The sequence below is a fragment of the Panicum virgatum genome, chromosome 8K (assembly GCF_016808335.1).
Source record: "Panicum virgatum strain AP13 chromosome 8K, P.virgatum_v5, whole genome shotgun sequence".
Lineage (NCBI taxonomy): Eukaryota > Viridiplantae > Streptophyta > Magnoliopsida > Poales > Poaceae > Panicum > Panicum virgatum.
The window spans coordinates 35,721,505-35,740,571 of record NC_053143.1 but is presented as its reverse complement, the minus strand read 5'-3'; the positions used below and the strand labels follow the sequence as shown (position 1 = coordinate 35,740,571).

At 48.0% G+C, this 19,067-nt stretch overlaps 1 pseudogene; it reads left to right on the top strand.

The window, feature by feature from the left end:
- The first annotated feature begins 1,425 nt into the window (after positions 1-1,425).
- LOC120645665 overlaps positions 1,426-19,067 on the top strand; it is a 96,599-nt pseudogene continuing 78,957 nt past the window's right edge.

Genomic DNA, 19,067 nt, shown 5'->3' with positions numbered 1-19,067 from the left:
TGGCCCCCTAAACCATGTTTCTAACAAAAGCCAATTTTAACGAGACGTGAGCCACTCAAGCCACACAGAGTGCCACTCTCAGAATTAAATTCAAGTAAACCATTAATCAAATTAATTAAAAAGGACCAGAGTGTGTTGTAGCGCAGCAACCTAGCACAACTAACCAAAATGCAACCCAAAGGTATAGATAAAGGATATAAAGTGGCTAGGAAGTCCTTATAGGCATACAGTATTAAAATGCAGTATGAAAATGTATTTAAAAGTGATGGGTTGTTCATGTTATACTTGCCTTCCTCGTACTGCTCTGGCTGCTGCTCAAAGTGCTCGGAAGACGGCTGCTCCGGGTACTGGTACTGGGGCTCCTCAACTGGATCAGCGTCTACTCACGAACACATGGCCAAAACAATGCACAGGAAAATAAGCATACAAGCAAACACTAACAAAAACTAAGAAACAATACATCAATACATAAAAACAGCGCACAAAACTACTCTAGAACTATTCTACGCGTTACAACGATCGCGTGGATATAAAGAACGCTAAAAACGGAGCTAAAACGCATTTTCTAGGCTAAAAATAAGGTTCAGGGACTTATTTGTAAGAAAACTGAAGTTCCAGGGGCTTTTCTGCTAAAACCGAGGGCCTAAACGTAAATAAACTAAAACTCTGGGGTCTAACTCGCAAAAAGGCAAGGGCTGGACGGCGGGTTCTAATAGGGAAAAACTCAGGGGTCCGGGTGTTAAAATCAGGACCTAATTCTAATTGTTTTTGAGCTACCAGAACCGCGGGTTGATTCTTAAGAAGCTGAGGGACCTAAACGAAAAAGCAGCAGCGCTGACCGTTACTTAACTGGTTTGACTCCGGGCCCGGGTTAACTTGGCCCGCCCGATCTGGATCCTGCGGCCAGGATGGCTTGGCGCGTGTGGTGGCGGCGCTGGGTCGCGCCGACGAGCTTCTACGGCGGCGCCGCGCTGGGCCTCGCCGGACTTGGCCAAAATTGGCCGTCCGGGGGTCGAATCGAGCGGGGCTTGGCCTAGGAGGGAGTGCGCGTGGCGCCGAAAGCAACTGGGTGCTTGGGAGAGCAAGAGAAGGGTCTGAGCGTGCGGCGCAACGGCAAAAGCGGCTCCGGTCGCCGGCGCTCACACGTCCAGTCGTCGCCGGGGTAGATCCTGGACACTAACTGGGCAGGGAGTTTGTGGGGGACGCTAAGAAGCTACTGAGCACTACACGGGGCTTCGGCGCAGGGGAAAAAGTGGGGGCGCGCCACGACTTGCCAGTTCAGCGGCGGCCCGGCGAGGCGTGTCGAACCGACAGCGGCCGTTACGGCCCGACTTCAGTCTAGGGCTACGACACGAGCGCGAGCGGGGCACTGGAAGGCTCACCAGAGACTCGGAGCGACGGAACCGTGGCGCTGGAAGGACGACGATGGGGTCCGGCGGCGGCGCACGGGCGGTACTCGAGGAGGGGTTGGAGGAGGGCGTCCCCGGGCTTCTGAACGGCATGGATTCACCCGCGGCGAGTCTGCGGAGCAAACCAAGGTGTCATGATGGTCTGAACCGCGCCAGCGGCGTGAAATTGCGACGGCGGCGGTCTTACCCAAGATGGCGTCCGGGCTCGAATTTGGCCGCTTCCGGTGCCGTAGTCGATGATGGTGGACTGGGGAGGACTCCAGACGTCGAGGCGGAGCGGGTGCGAGGGTCCTGGCGGCTCGAGACGCAGCGGAAAGGCAGGTTCGTGGTGGCGCAGAGCTCCTACGCCGGTGAGGCAGAGCGGCGGCCGCGGCTAGGGCTGTGGGTGGATGGGGGTGCAGGGGGGGCCGCGGGCGGTTTAAAGAGGACGGCCGGAGATCTCGGGGTCCGGCTCGGGAAGGAAGGTCGCGGTGATTTCGGCCGGAGATCTCGGTAGGGCGTTGCGGGAGCGCCGGAGGTGGAAGATGACAGGTGGGACCGGCGCTGCAGTGAGACGGAGATGCGTGCGCTGCGGGAAAGGGGGCTGACAAGCGGGGCCTACTGTGCAGCGGGTGCACGCGCACGCGCGGGCGAGTGGAAGCGGCTGCAGGCCGAGCTGGGCCGGGCGGTCTGCTGGGGGCGCACGCTGGGCCGCTGCACTGGTTCGGGGCGAGTGCGGTAGCTGGGCCGCGGGGTGGGTGAGTTGGGTCGGCCCGAGGGGAGTGCTGGGCCGGACGGCTTGAACGGGCCGTGCGGGAGAAAGGAGGAGTGGGGCCCTGGGCTGGATCTTAGGTTGGGGTTTTGGGCCAGAGGAAAGAGCAGGCCGGGCTGGGCTGCTAGCGGAGTTTTGGGCTGGGTTGGTGTGGGTTTTGGGTTGGTTTGGGTTTCTTTTCATACTCCTTCTATTCTATTTCTAACTCAATTCAAGCCAAAAGAATTCAAATAAATTTGAATTCACTCTAGCGCTCAAACAATTAAAACAATGCTCCAGCATGATGCACAAACATGTTGACCCTAAAATAATTTTTTTTTTACTTATGCAACAAAATTAGATTAAATGCAAACTAAGCCAATTAAATCCTAGAAAATTAAATAAAACCAATTAATTTTATTATTAACTAGGAAAATTAAGTTAGGGTGTTACAGAGTACGAGATCAAGCCTCAAATCATCAAGATGGCGGCGGCAAACCCCTTTAGAGGAGATGAGACGGACAACCCATATAGACATATCAAGTGGTTCACAATGCTATGCAATACGGTACAACAAGACGGAGTTCCGCTAGCTTGGTTTAGATGGAATCTTTTCCCATACTCACTTGCGGAAGAAGCGAGAAGATGGTTTGCACTTGCATCCTTCGAGGTAAAAGGAAATTGGGATGATTTGATGAAGAAATTTTGCGAGCAGTTCTTTCCATTAAGCAAGGTTCAACATATTCGGAAGCAAGTGATCAACTTCGCGCAAGGAGAAGAAGAAGGGATAGATCAAGCATGGGATAGATTCAATGGATTGATTGAACAAGGACCGAAGCTCGGATTTTTCGGTGAAGTACTCTTGCATACTTTTTATTTTTCCCTAACCCCCGAGTGCATGCAATTTGTTCAAATGTGTGCAGGAGGAGATCTCATGGAGAAAACACTCACGAAAGCCGCCCAACTCCTACAAAAAATCAGCAAGGGGGCTGCCATGCGAAGAGATTGGGAAAAACGATGTTCGGCAAGCTCCGAGGAAGAATCTCAAGTGCGGGTGCTTGCTGGAATTTTCAGAAAAGAGGCATCGGAAGTGAAGGAAGAACAACCGAAGCATGGGAAAGTCATAGAGACAAACCACGATGAAGAAGCATCAATCCGGAGTGCAATAAAAGACGACCCAGAAAAGAAAGGAAGAACCATGGGCACCGCCAAATTGCTAAGGGAATTCAAGCAAATGGATTGGATACCAATTGACTTCGGAAGATTGTTCGACAAAGCAAGGCCGCATCCAAATCAGCGAGGAATGGCGAAGGTGATAGCAGAAGACTTTTCGCCGGATAATCACACGGGATATACATTTGGCAAGGAATCGGCCGGTGATATTATTCGGAAACTTTTTGAAGAAAAAGAGGAAGAGATTGACTTGGACGAAGTGCTGGAGGTCAAAAAGATCATGGGAGTGAAGTCGGAATCATCACCCTACGTGCACATAGCCCAAGTATATGCGATTGGAAGCGATCAAGGCGAAGGTAATCCATCACCCACACCTCGTGTTGATTGCATGATAGACGGAACAAAATGTTGCAATGTTCTAAGTGACGTTGGCACCCATGTTAGTGTGATGAGTTCCAAAGTTTATGTTGAGATTTTTAACGAAACATCAAACCTAGATGCCACAATCATTAAATTGATCATGGGAGATGGTAGATTAATCAAACCGCTAGGAGTGCTTAGAAATCTAAATGTTGCCATAGCGGGTAAAAAATTCCTACCGACTTTTTTGTGATTAATGCTAGTGATGATGAACATGAAAGCATAATCCTTGGAAAACCCTTTCTCAAATTAGTAAATGCTGTTCTAGATGTTGGAAAAGGGATTGTCACTTTTGATCTAGATGGAGAGAAGCGCTCATTCGAATTTCATTCAAAACCATCTTTTGCTTCACCTCTACCTCTTGATAACGAAGAGGTAGAGAGCATTCGTTCCATTGATTCTTTCAGGGATCCTCTCCAACGCGCTTTGGAGAATGGAGACGCTCAAGATGATCAAGATGGAGAACTAGTGGAAACAATGGAAGAGTTGAAGCCGCAACACGGGAATTTGGAGGAAGAAAAATTTGAAGACATTGGAGAGTTAGATCAAGAAGAGGATGGTGCGCCCGATGTTGAGATGAAGCCACTCCCCAAGGGATTGAAATATGAATTTTTGGGAGATGGCAAGACTTTTCCGGTGATTGTTAGCGACGAATTGAGCCGGGAAGAGACGGAGAAGTTGCTGAATTTATTGAAGAAGCACAAAAAGGTGATCGGCTACTCGATTAACGACTTGAAAGGTATTAGCCCCGCTTTTTGCACACATCGTATACAACTCGAGGAGCAATACAAGCCGGTCGTAGAGCATCAAAGAAGGTTGAGCCATGCTATGCGTGATGTGGTGAAGAAGGAGGTTATCAAATTGTTGAATGCCAGAATAATATACCCTGTGCCACATAGTGAATGGGTAAGTCCTGTTCATTGCGTTCCAAAGAAAGGAGGACTAACGGTTGTGAAAAATGAGAAAGAGCAATTGATACTGCAAAGAACCATCACGGGATGGAGGATGTGCATTGATTATAGAAAATTGAATAAGGCAACGAGGAAGGATCATTTTCCACTACCATTCATTGACGAGATGCTAGAAATGTTGGCAAAGCATTCACACTTTTGTTAGCTTGATGGATACTCGGGATTCTTCCAAATACCTATTCATCCAGATGATCAACATAAGACCACGTTTACTTGCCCATATGGAACTTTTGCATATCGGAGGATGCCTTTTGGATTGTGCAATGCGCCAGCTTCTTTTCAAAGGTGCATGATGGCTATATTTTCAGATTTAATAGAAGAGATTATGGAGGTATTCATGGATGATTTCTTGGTGCATGGTACTAGCTTTGAAAATTATTTGGCAAATTTGGAAAAAGTTCTTAAAAGATGTGGAGAGGTTGATCTTGTGCTTAATTGGGAGAAGTGTCATTTCATGGTGAAAGAAGGAATTGTCCTCGGTCATGTTATCTCCGAGAGAGGGATAGTGGTGGACAAAGCAAAGATAGAAACCGTGGAGAAATTGCCACCACCTACGGACATCAAATCTTTGAGGAGCTTCCTCGGTCATGCCGGATTTTATAGGAGGTTCATAAAGGATTTTTCAAAAATCACCAAGCCATTGACACAACTTCTCCAAAAAGATGTGGAATACATCTTCGATAGTGATTGCCTTCACGCATTTCGAACACTCAAGCAATCCCTCATAAGTGCTTCTATCATGCAACCTCCGGATTGGAATCTACCTTTTGAAATCATGTGTGATGCAAGCGACTATGCCGTAGGAGCCGTTCTTGGACAAAGGAAAGAGGGGAAGGTAAATGCTATCTACTACGCAAGCAAGACTCTCAATGAAGCCCAAGTTAATTATGCAACAACGGAGAAAGAATTGCTTGCCGTGGTATTCGCCTTCGAAAAATTCAGATCATACATAGTAAACTCTAAGGTGATAGTTTATACCGACCATGCGGTAATCAAGTATCTATTGTCCAAGAAAGATGCTAAACCACGCTTGATTCGATGGATCCTATTGCTACAAGAATTCGATGTGGAGATAAGGGACAAGAAAGGGGCAGAAAATGTTGTGGCCGACCACCTATCAAGGATGAACCATGGAGATGATGGAAAAGAACCGATAGAGGATCAAATGAGAGATGATCACCTATATAGAATTCTCGACAAAGATAGTTGGATGAATGAAATAATACGGGCAATAAAAGGGATGCCCTTGGATCACTTGGACAAGAATACAAAGAGAAGAGTGATCACGGAAAGAAGAAAATACTATTGGGATCCACCATACTTATATAGATATGGAGAAGATGGAGTCCTAAGAAGATGCATACCGAGAGAGGAACGTGAAGAAGTTCTAAGAAAGTGTCACTCGTCGGGATATGGAGGACATTATGGGCACTTTAGAACTCAAGCTAAGGTATGGGCTAGTGGATTCTATTGGCCCGAGATGCATGAAGATGTGAAAAGGTTTGTTTCGACTTGTCCGGAATGCCAAAGGACGGGGAATATCTCGCAAAGGAATGCCATGACATTGAACTACAATTTACAAATAGATCTATTTGATGTCTGGGGAATCGATTTCATGGGACCATTCGTGAACTCACATGGGTTTGAGCATATATTGGTGATGGTGGACTATGTTTCTAAGTGGGTTGAAGCTATGCCATGTCGGAAGGCATCAACGGAGGAGTCCACGCACATGATTAAATTGGTAATCTTCCCTCGATATGGCGTCCCGAGAATCTTGATAAGCGATGGAGGAACACACTTCACGGGCAAAGACTTTGGTAAATGCTTGAAGAAATTGGGAACTGAACATAGAGTGTCCACGGCTTATCACCCCCAAACAAATGGACAAGTGGAAACTTCGAACAAGCAATTGAAGGACATTTTAAAGAAGACTGTGGTAAAAGGAGGAAAATATTGGTCGAAGAGACTAGATGATGCACTATGGGCATATCGTACGACACACAAAATCCTGATTGGTATGACTCCTTATCAATTTGTTTATGGAAAAACATGCCACTTGCCGGTTGAGCTAGAACATAAGGCGTATTGGGCAATGAAGGAGATGAACTTTGATGCGGAAGCCACTGGAATTAAAAAGAGAATCCAAATAAGCGAATTGGAGGAGTTAAGATTGAAAGCGTACAATAGTGCATCAATTTACAAAGAAAGGTTGAAGAGATGGTATGACAAACGATTACAAAACAAGGAATTCAAAGAAGGAGACAAGGTCCTACTCTACAATTCAAGATTCAAACTCTTTGGCAAAGGAAAATTACAAAGCAAATGAGATGGACCATACATCATACACTCGGTTTCACCCACGGGAGCAGTGACAATCATGGATGCGAAAGGCAACCAATATGTGGTGAACGGACAGCGACTAAAGATATTCTTGGAGCCCGACGTCGTGCCCCTTCATTACATTGACATATACACCATGGATGAGGAACCGGAACATCAAGCCTAACGACGTTAAGCAAGGTAAGTTTGTAAATATTCTCTTTTAGATTTTATTTTCGTAGTTTTATTTCTATTCTGGACGAACTTTGAGTAAAACATAGGCTTCTAATTTATTGGTGTGCACCTCGGAAAAAGTTGGAGTCCAGGGGTTGAAAAACCCCCTGGGCCGGCCGGCCCAACAACCCTAGGCCGGCCGGCCTAAGCCTCCTCGTGTGCGAATCAGTCTCAATTTTTGGTAGGTACAGGATAAGGAAATTTCAAACCTGTGCCTTATAGATTTCGCATACCAAAACTGAAGAGATATTGGACTTCTCGTCCAAGTCTTTTCGGGACTTAAATAGAGGCACGGGTTAGATCTATTCTGTCATACTTTTCAATCTACACCACTACCTCGTGAGAGACTTCGACAATGGCCGGTCCAGCGAGCGCAAGAGCCATGATTGCAGCAATGGAGATCGAGGAGAGGGGTTGGACGCCCAACACCCCCACGCCAAAGACACCTAGCCCCATCTCGGCAACTGGTGCGCAGCCCCTCCTTGTCGAAGCAAAGCGATGTGAAGCGAAAGCCCCTCCGAAGAAATTCAATACTCAGGCAAGGATGAGTGTCGGAGGGAAGGGCCTTCAATGGTGCAACGAGAAGCTAGCTCAAGCCCGAAGGGTGGTCGTCGTCATCAGCAGCGACGACGACGAAGGCGAGAAGCGACAAGACAAAAAGCCACCCGCGCCTAGGCGTTCCTTACGCCTCCTCGGAGTTAAAAGAAAGAACTACATCGAGCACACCCCGGAGCCGAAGGATTATGCGGGGGACAGCGATTGGGAGAGCATCGTGAGCCCTAGTTCATGGGACGCCACCGGTCGTGACTACGATGATGATTGGCCGGGGTGGGCCGAAGAGGAGAGAAGGGAGGAAGACGACCCCTCCGAAGGTGACAGCGGCAAGAAGAAGAAGAAGGACGACGACGAGCCCAAGGACGACAGCCCCAACCGTAGTGGGCATTACTCCGGGTGCTGTTTCAAGTGCCGCAATGAAATCGCGGATCTCCGCGCCACCATCGTTAGGTGTCACGATCAAATCGTGGCAATGGATCGAAGGATGGACGACATCGAGAGCTTGGTTGAGAGAGACTACAATTTCCTTGTCCACAACATAAGGAAGTTATTCGGGATGGTCGGAGATCTACAAAAGCAAGGAGGAGGGCGTCCAAGATGCAATTGCCCGAGGTGCCGTTGAGAACACCGACGAGCATCACACCCGTCTTTTATATCTTTGCGACGAGGACGCCGCATAATCTAAGCATGGGGGGAAGGTGTGATGACTCGTAGATTGAATTTTGGTCTTTGTTTACTCTGTTTCGTCGGGTGCTTGTCTTTAATTCCGCATGTGTGAGAGTCATAGTTTAGCGTTGTGTGCTTTATTTTTCGCATGTGTGAGAGTGAGTCTTAAATTAGTGTTGAGTCATGAAAACAAAATAAAAATAGTCTTTGTTTTTTGTTGGATCGTGCATTTTATTTATGCGTTCAGTTTTACTTTATTTTCTTTAAAAGCAATTATTCGCGAGCGTTGTCATGAAAATTATTTTGTATTTGTGGAGCTTAGTAGATTATTCGTCCATGTTAATACCCACACTTGAGCTTTGACCTAGCACTTGGTTTTGATTACGCTTGCGAGTAAGGCATGATTTGGAGGACTTTAATTTCATAAAAATAATAATACCCCTACAAACATAAGGTTGATCAAGTTCTTGGCAAGTTGAGAGTAAAAATCCTATCATCCACAAGCTATATTCGTTCCACCATAAGTATTGGATGTACATTGAGTTGAGTTAGGATTTCTTTCTCTTGGGAGTTTTAATTTCGAGCAATGATTATGTCCATATTTTTCCATCTCTGAATTGCTAGCCCCGTCAATATTCGGTAATGAGAATTCCTCATTGGAACAACTCATGAGATCTACCGGATTCCAAAACCCGAACCCGAGATTATCTTGTTTATTATCGTCTTCCTTGACCACAACCCAATTGTGAGGATACGTTCTGTTTCTGCGCATCATTTGTATAAAACATAACTTTGGGATGAAGAAAGGAAGGAGTACTGGAAAGACGGACCGAATCCGACCTGGGAAAGCACTAGTCCGGCCGGCCTAGGCCTCTCTGGTCTCGGTTCGGGCTCCAAAAACTCAGGGAGCCACTTTGGAGATTTGCCTATCTATGTTTTATAGAAAGTGTCCTATGAAAAGGTTCGGAACAGAGAGAGAAAATTCGGGAGAGAAAAAAAGGGGGAAGAGAAAAGAAAAGAAAAAAAAATGTATGAGAAGAGAAGAGAAAATTAAATGAAGGAATTCTATGGTTAGAGAAGTGCAAAGAGATATCACCTTGTTGTTTGAGAACAATATCCTCAATTCCAACCATGTGCAATCCGACAACGAGGACGATGCTTGTGCCTTGAAGTCAATCTTTTTGTATGCCTTTGCACATGTCCACCATTCTAAATCTTCTTACCCTTGAACCCTTTACATTATGAAGAAACTCTCATGATCATTGGCTCAGAAGGTAAGCAATCATTAGAAGGTTTTCTTAATTTGACAATATATGTATATACTTTGCTAAGCCTCTCCTATAGCCCCACTTTATTCTTGAGAGACTTTCGGGAGATGAGAGCTTGCAAATAATAATAGGATAGCCACTTATATCGAGAGACATGAAAGGACTTATGCAAGAATTTCTAGTCTAACCTTTGTTGCAGGGTATTTTGCTTCTAAAAACTAAAAAAAAAGAAAAAACCTCCAAGGATGGCAAGAAAAGCAAGTGTTGTCGATATTCGAGTTGCCGGTTAAAGGTAAGAGTCGTGGAGTAATATTGAATGAGTTTTTAAACGTCCATGATATGATTATCCTTGCTGCTCCTCTGACCTTTGTTTGAATAAATATTGTTAGACTTGTTTGCATAAGTAAATTTTGCAGTTTGAGAACTCTTGAGCAACCCTTGGAAGGATTTGATGATTTGATTTACTCGAGGACGAGCAAAAGCTAAGCATGGGGGGAATGTTGGCGCTCCTTAAGTACCCATTTTACTATATGATTAGGAGTTGTTTGGGTAAATTCTTCGGGATGATTCATGTACTAACCCGCCACTTGGCACCCAAACTTGACCGTTTTCCATTTTGTCCTGGATTTTGGAGCATGTTGCATTTTGACAAGAAATTGGACAATTTCGGAGATGTTTTGACGCATGGTTACAACTGGGCCAAGATGAGGAATAAGAGGAAGATTCAACACGCAAAAGATGGGACCGAAAGGGGCCAGAAAGGGCCCAGGCCGGCCGGCCTGGAGTCCTTGGGCCGGCCGGCCTAGCCCTTTTCGGAGCCCAATCGATCTCGGTTTTCTTCAGTGTGAAGTATGCGTCAACCCTAATTTGTGTTTTACTAAAACCGCCGACTATATCTGCCTATAAATACCCCGAAGCCGCCGTCAAAGGGAGGGTCATGCAGAGAGCATCCAGAGAGATCGCAGAGATCGCAGAGAAAGAGCATCCAGAGATACATTTGAGTTAGACACAAGAGAAAGGCGACACCGGAGGCCTCATCGTCCCTCGGCGCAGCTGCAAGTTGGAGGACAGCAAGGGATCCATCCCTTGCCGGAGATTTCATCACCATGATCGACTATGCTTCGCTTAGCTTCATGGGGTAAAGTCCTCGTTTGTTCATGGGGTTGTAAGGAGATCTTGAGTTGTAATTGCCGAATCCTTTATTAGATTGATCTATCACGATTCTTGTTGATGATGTTTTGATGCCTAATAGTTCGCGACTTGGCTTTGGGTTTGCTTTGCTCTTGCATGGTTTACTTAGATTACATCAACTATCATGTTTTTGTTGATTCGTTACCGATTATCCTCGTGTAGTGACAGTATGCGGGAGGGAAAGGTTTTGATCTTGGAACATACCTTTGGTAGATTAGATCCGTTCTTTGTTGCTTGGCGATTACATCTCTAGTGATCCTAGACCCTATGGACAAATGCTCTTCATATCTTGTGCACACACTTACCATTGCTCACTAGTCTAGATTAGATTAGATTAGATTGGTTAGATTAGATCTATTTCACACTCATACACTCAATATAGATCTTTTACCAACATCATTAGTGCTTAGTTAAGCATAGTAATACACTTGTTCCATGGATTGATAAACCTTGGGGCAATACTCTAAGGGAAAAGCTACATGATCCGTGCACTTGCGGTACGTTAATTGGCGCTTTAAGAAGCGTCAACACCGCCCCGTCCCTGCAGGACCCACCAACCAGCCGCCCCATGCTCGCCTGCCTTCTAGAAGCTGCGCGCCGAGCCCGAGATCTCGCAGGGCAGCGGCTCGATGCGTTTTCCCCGCACGGAGCTTTCCTCGCCGCGATCCTCGCTGGATCCCAAATCCGCGGCACGCACGCCCAAAATCCCTGGTTCCTCCCTTGAAACGCCACCCCAGGAACCCTATCCTCACCCCCACAGCCGCCACCACACCCTAGCCACCCCTGCGCCACAGCTCCGCCGGAACAGAGCCCCGCGCCGCCGTGGCCTCGCCTCCCCACCGCACCGCAGCCTCCCTCGAGTCGCGCAGAAGCTCCACAGTGCCGCCAGGGAGTTCCCAAGCCGACCCTGCCCGAGCTCCGCCCGCGTAGCGCCAGAATTCCACCCGGCCGCCGCCGCCGGTAAGTGTTCCGCCCATGAAATTCCACGTTGCCGGTGCGATTACGACCTCGCTGACCCCCCACCGGCTTCGCAGGTCGACCCCAAAGCTTCCCGTGGAGCGCAGAGGCCCGGAGGACCCCTGCATCTACTTCTCCACAAGCGCCGCCTGTGACCCGTCGCTCGACCTCGCCGCCGACATCCCTCCGCTGCGACCCCGACCGCCCCTCGCCCTTGGTAAGCTTCGGCCGCCTCCCTGTAGCTTTTATGTTAGATCCTAGGGCCCGTAGGCATTCCAGTAGCCAGAACGCACGCTCACCGGCGAACATCACGGCGCGGAGTCGCCGCCGCTGTTGCCCCCGTCACGCAGAGCCTCGTCGTGCCCCGCTATTGGCCCCAGTGGACTATACATGTCGCCCTCGTTCTGTTGCACCAGATAGCGGCCCGAATGACCCTCTGTAGCGCCCGAACCGCTACTCCAACGAACTCGCCACCGCGGAACGCCTGTTCCGGCGAGTCCCGCCGCCGCCCCCGCGCCCCCTTTGCCTGAGTCGCACGATCCATCACGGACGCACACGATTAGATCGCGTACCGGTTCGATCGAATCCGCCGGATCTCGATCCAACGAATCAGATCCGAAGATACCCCTTCAGCCTGGCGCTTTTGTTAAAGAGCCCCTAAGTTTCTCTGAATAAACCCGCAGTCCAGGCGCATTCAAAACTAATTCTAGTTAGGCCCAGAACTTTGCATGGACCCCCCTGAACTTCTTAGAAATCAAACCCGCCGTCCAGCCCTTGCTTTTTTGCGAGTTAGACCCTAGATCTACCCATTAATTACGTTTAGGTCCTCGGTTTTTGCAGAAAACCCCTGGAAACTTAGTTTTCTTGCAGAAAAGCCCCTGAACCTTGTTTTAGCTCTAGATTTCACGTTCTAGCTCCGTTTTAGGCGTTCTTTATGTCCACGCGATCGTTGTTATGCGTAGAATAGTTTTAGCTTAGTTTTTTTAGTTGTTTTATGTATTGTTGTACTGTTTCTTAGTGTTTGCTCTTGTTTGCTTGTATGTTTATGTTGTGCATTGTTTTTGGCCATGTGTTCGTGAGTAGACATTGAGCTACCGAAGGAGACCTAGTACCAGTACCCGGAGCAACATCCATCTTTAGATCAGTTTGAGCAGCAGCAGGACCAGTTTGAGGAAGGCAAGTATAACATGAACAACACCTATCACTTTAAATACATTTTCATACTGCATTTTAATATTGTATGCCTATAAGGACTCTCCTAGCCACTTTGTATCCTTTATATATCCCTTGGGTTGCATTTTGGTTAGTTGTGCTAGGTGCCGCGCTATAACACACTTGGTCCTTTTTAATTAATTTGATTAATAGTATATGCAACTTAATTCTGGGAGTGGTCCGTTTGAGTGGCTCACGTCTCATTAAAAATTGGTTTTTCTAGAAACTTGGTTTAGGGGGCTCGCACTGTGTTTTGTGCTAGCTATGCTCCATAAGGACAGTACATCATTAGAGCGACAACCTGGGACAACCGCGCAACCACAAGACTGGAATGGGACGGTCTTGGCTTACTAATTAGGTCATTTTGGTTCGGGAGTAACTTACCGACGGGGCAGGAGGGGTGGTGAGCTTCAATGGTCCCTGCGCTACGAGGCTTGGTCTGTGTACCCCCTCGAGGTGGGCCCCATCATTGCGGAGCCTGAATCCTTAGCGGTTACACCTTACCAACGTGGTCCTTTGTAACGGCCTCGTAGTGAGTTTGCTAGTCATCTCACCTAAGGAAGTGTGATGAACAACTAGCGTAGCTCACGACTTGTGGGTAAAGATGTGCAACCTCTGCAGAGTGTAAAACTAGTATACTAGCCGTGCTCACGGTCATGAGCGGCCCGGATCCTCCTTTTGATTAGTGGGGTTACCTTGGTGGTTTTGGTTTGGATCTCAGCAGTATCATAATTAATTTTGATTAATTACTATATAACTGTGGTATGGTAATACATCAACTTGTAGTAAATAGCTTTTATAAAATTTTGCCAAGATTAAAAGCTAATGCAGTTGAGTCAGCCAACTTTAGAGCCTCATAGTTTGTGTTATACTTGTTGAGTACAAGTTGTGTACTCACTCTTGCCTACTCTACTCTTTTTCCTCTTGGGGATACTCTATTGCTGCTCAGTTCCTGCCGACGCGAGGGAGTTCACCCGGAGCTACCAGGAGTACGAGGACTTCTAGGCGTTCGTCTCCCAGTCGACGTCCCTATGGTGCCCAGCTTCGGAGAGGCTTCGTATATGTTTTACGCTTCCGCATACTCTGTATTAGACATTTTGTCGTTAATGTAATAAATAACATTCATATTCGCTTTATTATATATTTTTACGTGATATGTGCTGTGATATATTGTTCATTCTGTTGTATATACGTGTGACTTGATCCTGGCACTTATATGATTGCTCGGTTTATGTCCTTTTATAAACCGGGTGTTACAGAGTGGTATCAGAGCTATATCGATTGTAGGACGAAAGCCTAGATAGAACTGGACGAGTTTTAGGTCTTCTTTTCTCTAGCCTTGTCTGCTGAAACTATTTTGCTATTATACTCCTTGAAATTCCAAGATTTTTTACTCGTCTCGCCTTGAATCTTCTCTATAGAATTAGTTTTCGTAGATCTCATAAGCTAGAGGACCCCTTTATAATAGCACGATAGCACGTTCTGCGACGCGTTGTGTTAGTCGAGTCGTGTGTTAAACTCGGCAATGTTGTGAAATTTGTATGCTTGTTATTATGCTACATGTTTGATTTGGATTTTTGAATGATTGCATAGTTTAGTAGTCAAATTTTGTTTAATGAAAATCAATTTTAAGGTAAAGTTAATTAATTAATAAAATGAGTTAGATCATTGGGGGTAAAACCGTCCACTGTATTCTGTCTACTTTATCATGCCTAAGTCTTTCTTGCAGAAAGATATCATATCCGTCTGAAATTATTTCTGCAATATCTTTGCTCATACATCTTTTGTTCAAATCAGATGGTGAACACCAGGAGCACCGGTTCCGGTTCTAGCCAGCAGCAGGGGCAGGACAACCAGGGTACCGGGATGCCGATGCCTCCACCCTTGACTCCGGAGCAGTTCTTCCAGCTCCAGATGCAGATGATGGCCACCCTGAACAACACTGTTCAGGCACTGCAGCAGGTTCATGCGCAGCCTCCACCTCCTCCATCACCGCAGACCCGCGACAGGCGTGCGGAGTTTCTGAGGGGTCACCCGCCGACGTTCTCCCACACGTCTGACCCACTTCAGGTGGATGACTGGCTCCGTGCAGTGGAGCGTCAGCTGGACATCGCCCAGTGCGATGATAGGGAGCGTGTCTTGTACGCAGCAGGACAGCTGCGAGGGACAGCATTGGACTGGTGGGAGTCCCACCCAGTTTAGGACCGCGAGGCTTTCACCTGGATCCAGTTCCGGGAGCGGTTCCGCAGCCACAACGTCCCCGCGGGCGTTATGAAGACAAAGAAGAAGGAGTTCCTTGCACTTAAGCCGGTAAACTCAGATATAATCTTTCAGCATTTCCTTTTGAGCTAGTATCCCCCTTGTTCCATCTTTCTGAAGCATGAGCTAATCATTCGTCATACATCTTTCCTTTTCGCTTCAGGGAACTATGATGGTCACGGAGTATCGTGATCGTTTCCTTCAGCTCGCTCGCTACGCCCCTGAGGAGGTTGCGGATGACCGCGACAAGCAGGAGCACTTCATGGAGGGACTGGAGGACTACATCCAGTACGCGCTGCTCAACCTCCGCTTCGATGACTTCAACCATCTGGTTGACAGCGCGCTCTACACGGAGTGCAAGCACCAGGAGATGGAGGACAAGAAGAGGAAGATCGTTCCCGTTGCTTCCGGCAGCAACACCCGTCCTCGCCTCCAGCCGCCCCAGCAGTACCAGCAGCAGTAGTACCGGTGTAACGAACATGGCACCATTTATGCCATTTCGAGTGATTTTGGTGATCCACCATAGTAAATTTCGGATCAGGAGCACAGGAAGATCCGACGCCATGGGCATCGGAGCATCCGGTGGTATTCGGAAGAACCGACGCCATGATGTTTGATGCAGGATGGAATCAAAGCCAAGTCAGCCTTTAGGCATCGGTTGAACCGACGGTCCAAGAAAGGGCATCGGTGCATTAGCAGTCCTTTGTTCCAGAGACGATGTCAAGTGCCCAGAAGAAGTTTCTTCAGCACCGGTTCAACCGACGGTGCATCGGTGCATACCATCGGTGCAATGACGTCAGCTGTCAGAAGAAGACCCTTCAGCACCGGTTGAACCGGTGAAGCATCGGTGCAAAGCATCGGTTCAACCGGTGGTCTCTGCGTCAGCCGTCAGGAGTCCAATGGCTACTTCGGGTTATGAGTGACCGGATGAACCGACGCTACCCCGCCAAGAGGCATCGGTTCTTCCGATGACACGCAGATTTACAGCTGACCGTTGGAGCAACGGCTACAAGACTTGGTGGCCTATATATACGCCTCACCCTGTCCATTTGAAGAGTGCTGGAGTTGCTGGACATCCCACACACACCCAAGAACATCTCCAACCACCATAGAGCTTCATTGTACATCATATAGGCTTAAGCACACTTGTGAGAGTGCTTAGTGCTTGTAATAGGGATTAGTTCTTGCGAGAGCTCCCTTGAGAGAAGCCTTGCTGCGGCAAGCAACTTGTGATCCGTCGTGTGACCCTCTGTCTTGGTGTGGAGTGGCAACGACACTTTGTGCGGGGGAAGAGGAGGCCCCTTCCTTGGTGGAGAAGCTCCGTAGTGGATTTCGGCCGGGTGACCGAGAGAGACGGTGGCGGTGCATAAGACTTGGTGTCTTGGGCACTTGCCTTTGCTTGCCGGCATCGCCATTGGTGGCGTAGTGCAAGACGGTGATCGGAAGAGCCTCGGTGTCCCGTGGACGTAGGCGTTTGTGCCGAACCACATTACATGACCGTGTCTACTCAGGAGTTTGCATCCCTCTTGCACTTACCTCTTTACTTACCGTATTACGTTTCCGCATTTACTCTTCTTGCGTGCCTAAACTTTCCTAGTTAGTTTGATTAGGATTGGCTATAGGTTCCAAGTTTTTAGGGTAAGTAGAGAGTAGCAAAGATAAACCTTAGTCATAACTAGCATGCATAGGACGTGTTAGGTTTATCTTATGCAAGTAGATTGAGCCCTAGGTTAAAAAGCGATTAGCGACCCTATTCACCCCCTCCCCCTCTAGGGTCGGACACCCCGGTGATCCTTACAACCGGCCTCCTCAGCAGTACCAGCAGCGGCAGCAGCAGCAGTAGCAGTACTCGCCTCTACAGCAGCAGCAGGCAAGTCAGGGCCCGAGGTTTCCGGCACCTCCGGCTCGTGCTGCTCCACCATCTCCGCCAGCACCTCAGGCTCCACGGCAGGCAGCTCCTCCTGCCGGACAGCAGGCTCCAGCACCTCCTCGCGTGTGCTATCACTGCGGCCTGCCGGGGCACTACGCCAACACTTGCCCCCGGAAGGCACAGGCGGGACAGAAGGGGCGCCCAGCTCAGCCCAGGGCACCACTTCAGGGTCGGGTGAACCACGTGACGGCCGAGTCAGCGGCCGAGGCTCCTAACGTGGTTATTGGTACGTTCGTGGTCAACTCCCATCCAGCTACGGTGCTTTTCGATACTGGTGCTACTCATTCATTCATCACCAAGTCATATGCTGAGCAACATAGTTTCTTTACCACCCCATTAAAGAAGTGTCTGTTAGTCTCTTCACCGGGAGGGGAGTTGAGATCCCATATTGTTAGCCCTCGAGTCAGTATAGCCATAAGGGGGGTAAATTTCAGTGCTGATCTAAGGGTGCTAGACACCAAGGGTATTGATGTGATTCCGGGAATGGATACTCTTGCCAAGTGTGGAGTCAGAATTGATTGTGCTCATCGGGCAGTTCACTTGATAGCATCTGATGGCTAAGAGGTGATAGTCAGTGCTTCAAAGCCCTCGGGATTTCTTCATCAGATGGAGGCTAGACCCAGGGATGGTATTCGCGTGGTGTCTGAATTCTCGGATGTCTTTCCGGATGATTTGCCAGGTATGCCGCCTGAACGCGACATTGAGTTTTCTATTGATCTCTTGCCTGGCACAGCTCCTGTTGCAAAGCGGCCCTACCGCATGGCACCTATAGAGCATGAGGAAGTCAAGAAGACCATAGATGAGTTGCTAGCCAAGGGCTATATCCGTCGCAGCTTTTCTCCTTGGGCTTTTCCGTTGTTGCTAGTAGATAAGAAGGATGGCTCGATTACCGGGAGCTGAACACAGTTACCATTAAGAACAAGCATCCACTGCCCCGTATTGAGGATCTGTTTGATCTGCTTCGAGGGCTCGTGTATTCTCTAAGATTGATCTGCGTTCGGGTTATTTCTAGCTGAGGATCCGTCCTGAGGATATTCCGAAGACGGCATTTACCTGCAAGTACGGGCTATATGAGTACACAGTCATGTCCTTCGGCTTGACTAATGCCCCGGCTTTCTTCATGCATCTGATGAACATGGTTTTCATGGATTATCTAGATGTCTTCGTGGTGATCTTCATTGATGATATTCTGATCTTCTCCAAGACAGAGGTAGAGCATGAAGAGCATCTGAGGCTCGTGTTGCAGAGATTGAGGGAGCATCAACTGTATGCTAAGTTCAGCAAGTGCGAGTTCTGGATTGACGAGGTTCCGTTCCTCGGTCATATCATCTCCAAGGGAGGCATTGCAATTGATCCGAGCAAGGTGAAGGATGTGCTCGAGTGGGAGACACCGCAGACGGTGATGGAAGTCCGGTCATTCTTGGGCTTAGCAGGATATTATCGGAGGTTCATTGAGAATTTCTCCAAGATTGCAAAGCCTTTGACTTCTTTGCTAGAGAAGAATGTGGCATTCATATGGACTGATGAGTGTCAGATGGCCTTTGATGAGCTGAAGAAGAGGTTGACTATGGTGCCAGTCCTTACTCTGCCAGACCAGAGCAAGAGGTTCATGGTGTATTGTGATGCTTCGAAGGATGGTCTTGGTTGTGTTCTGATGCAGGAGGGCAGAGTGATAGCTTATGCTTCACGGCAGTTACGTCGGCATGAGCTGAACTATCCCACTCATGATCTTGAGTTAGCCGCAGTTGTGCATGCTCTGAAGATTTGGAG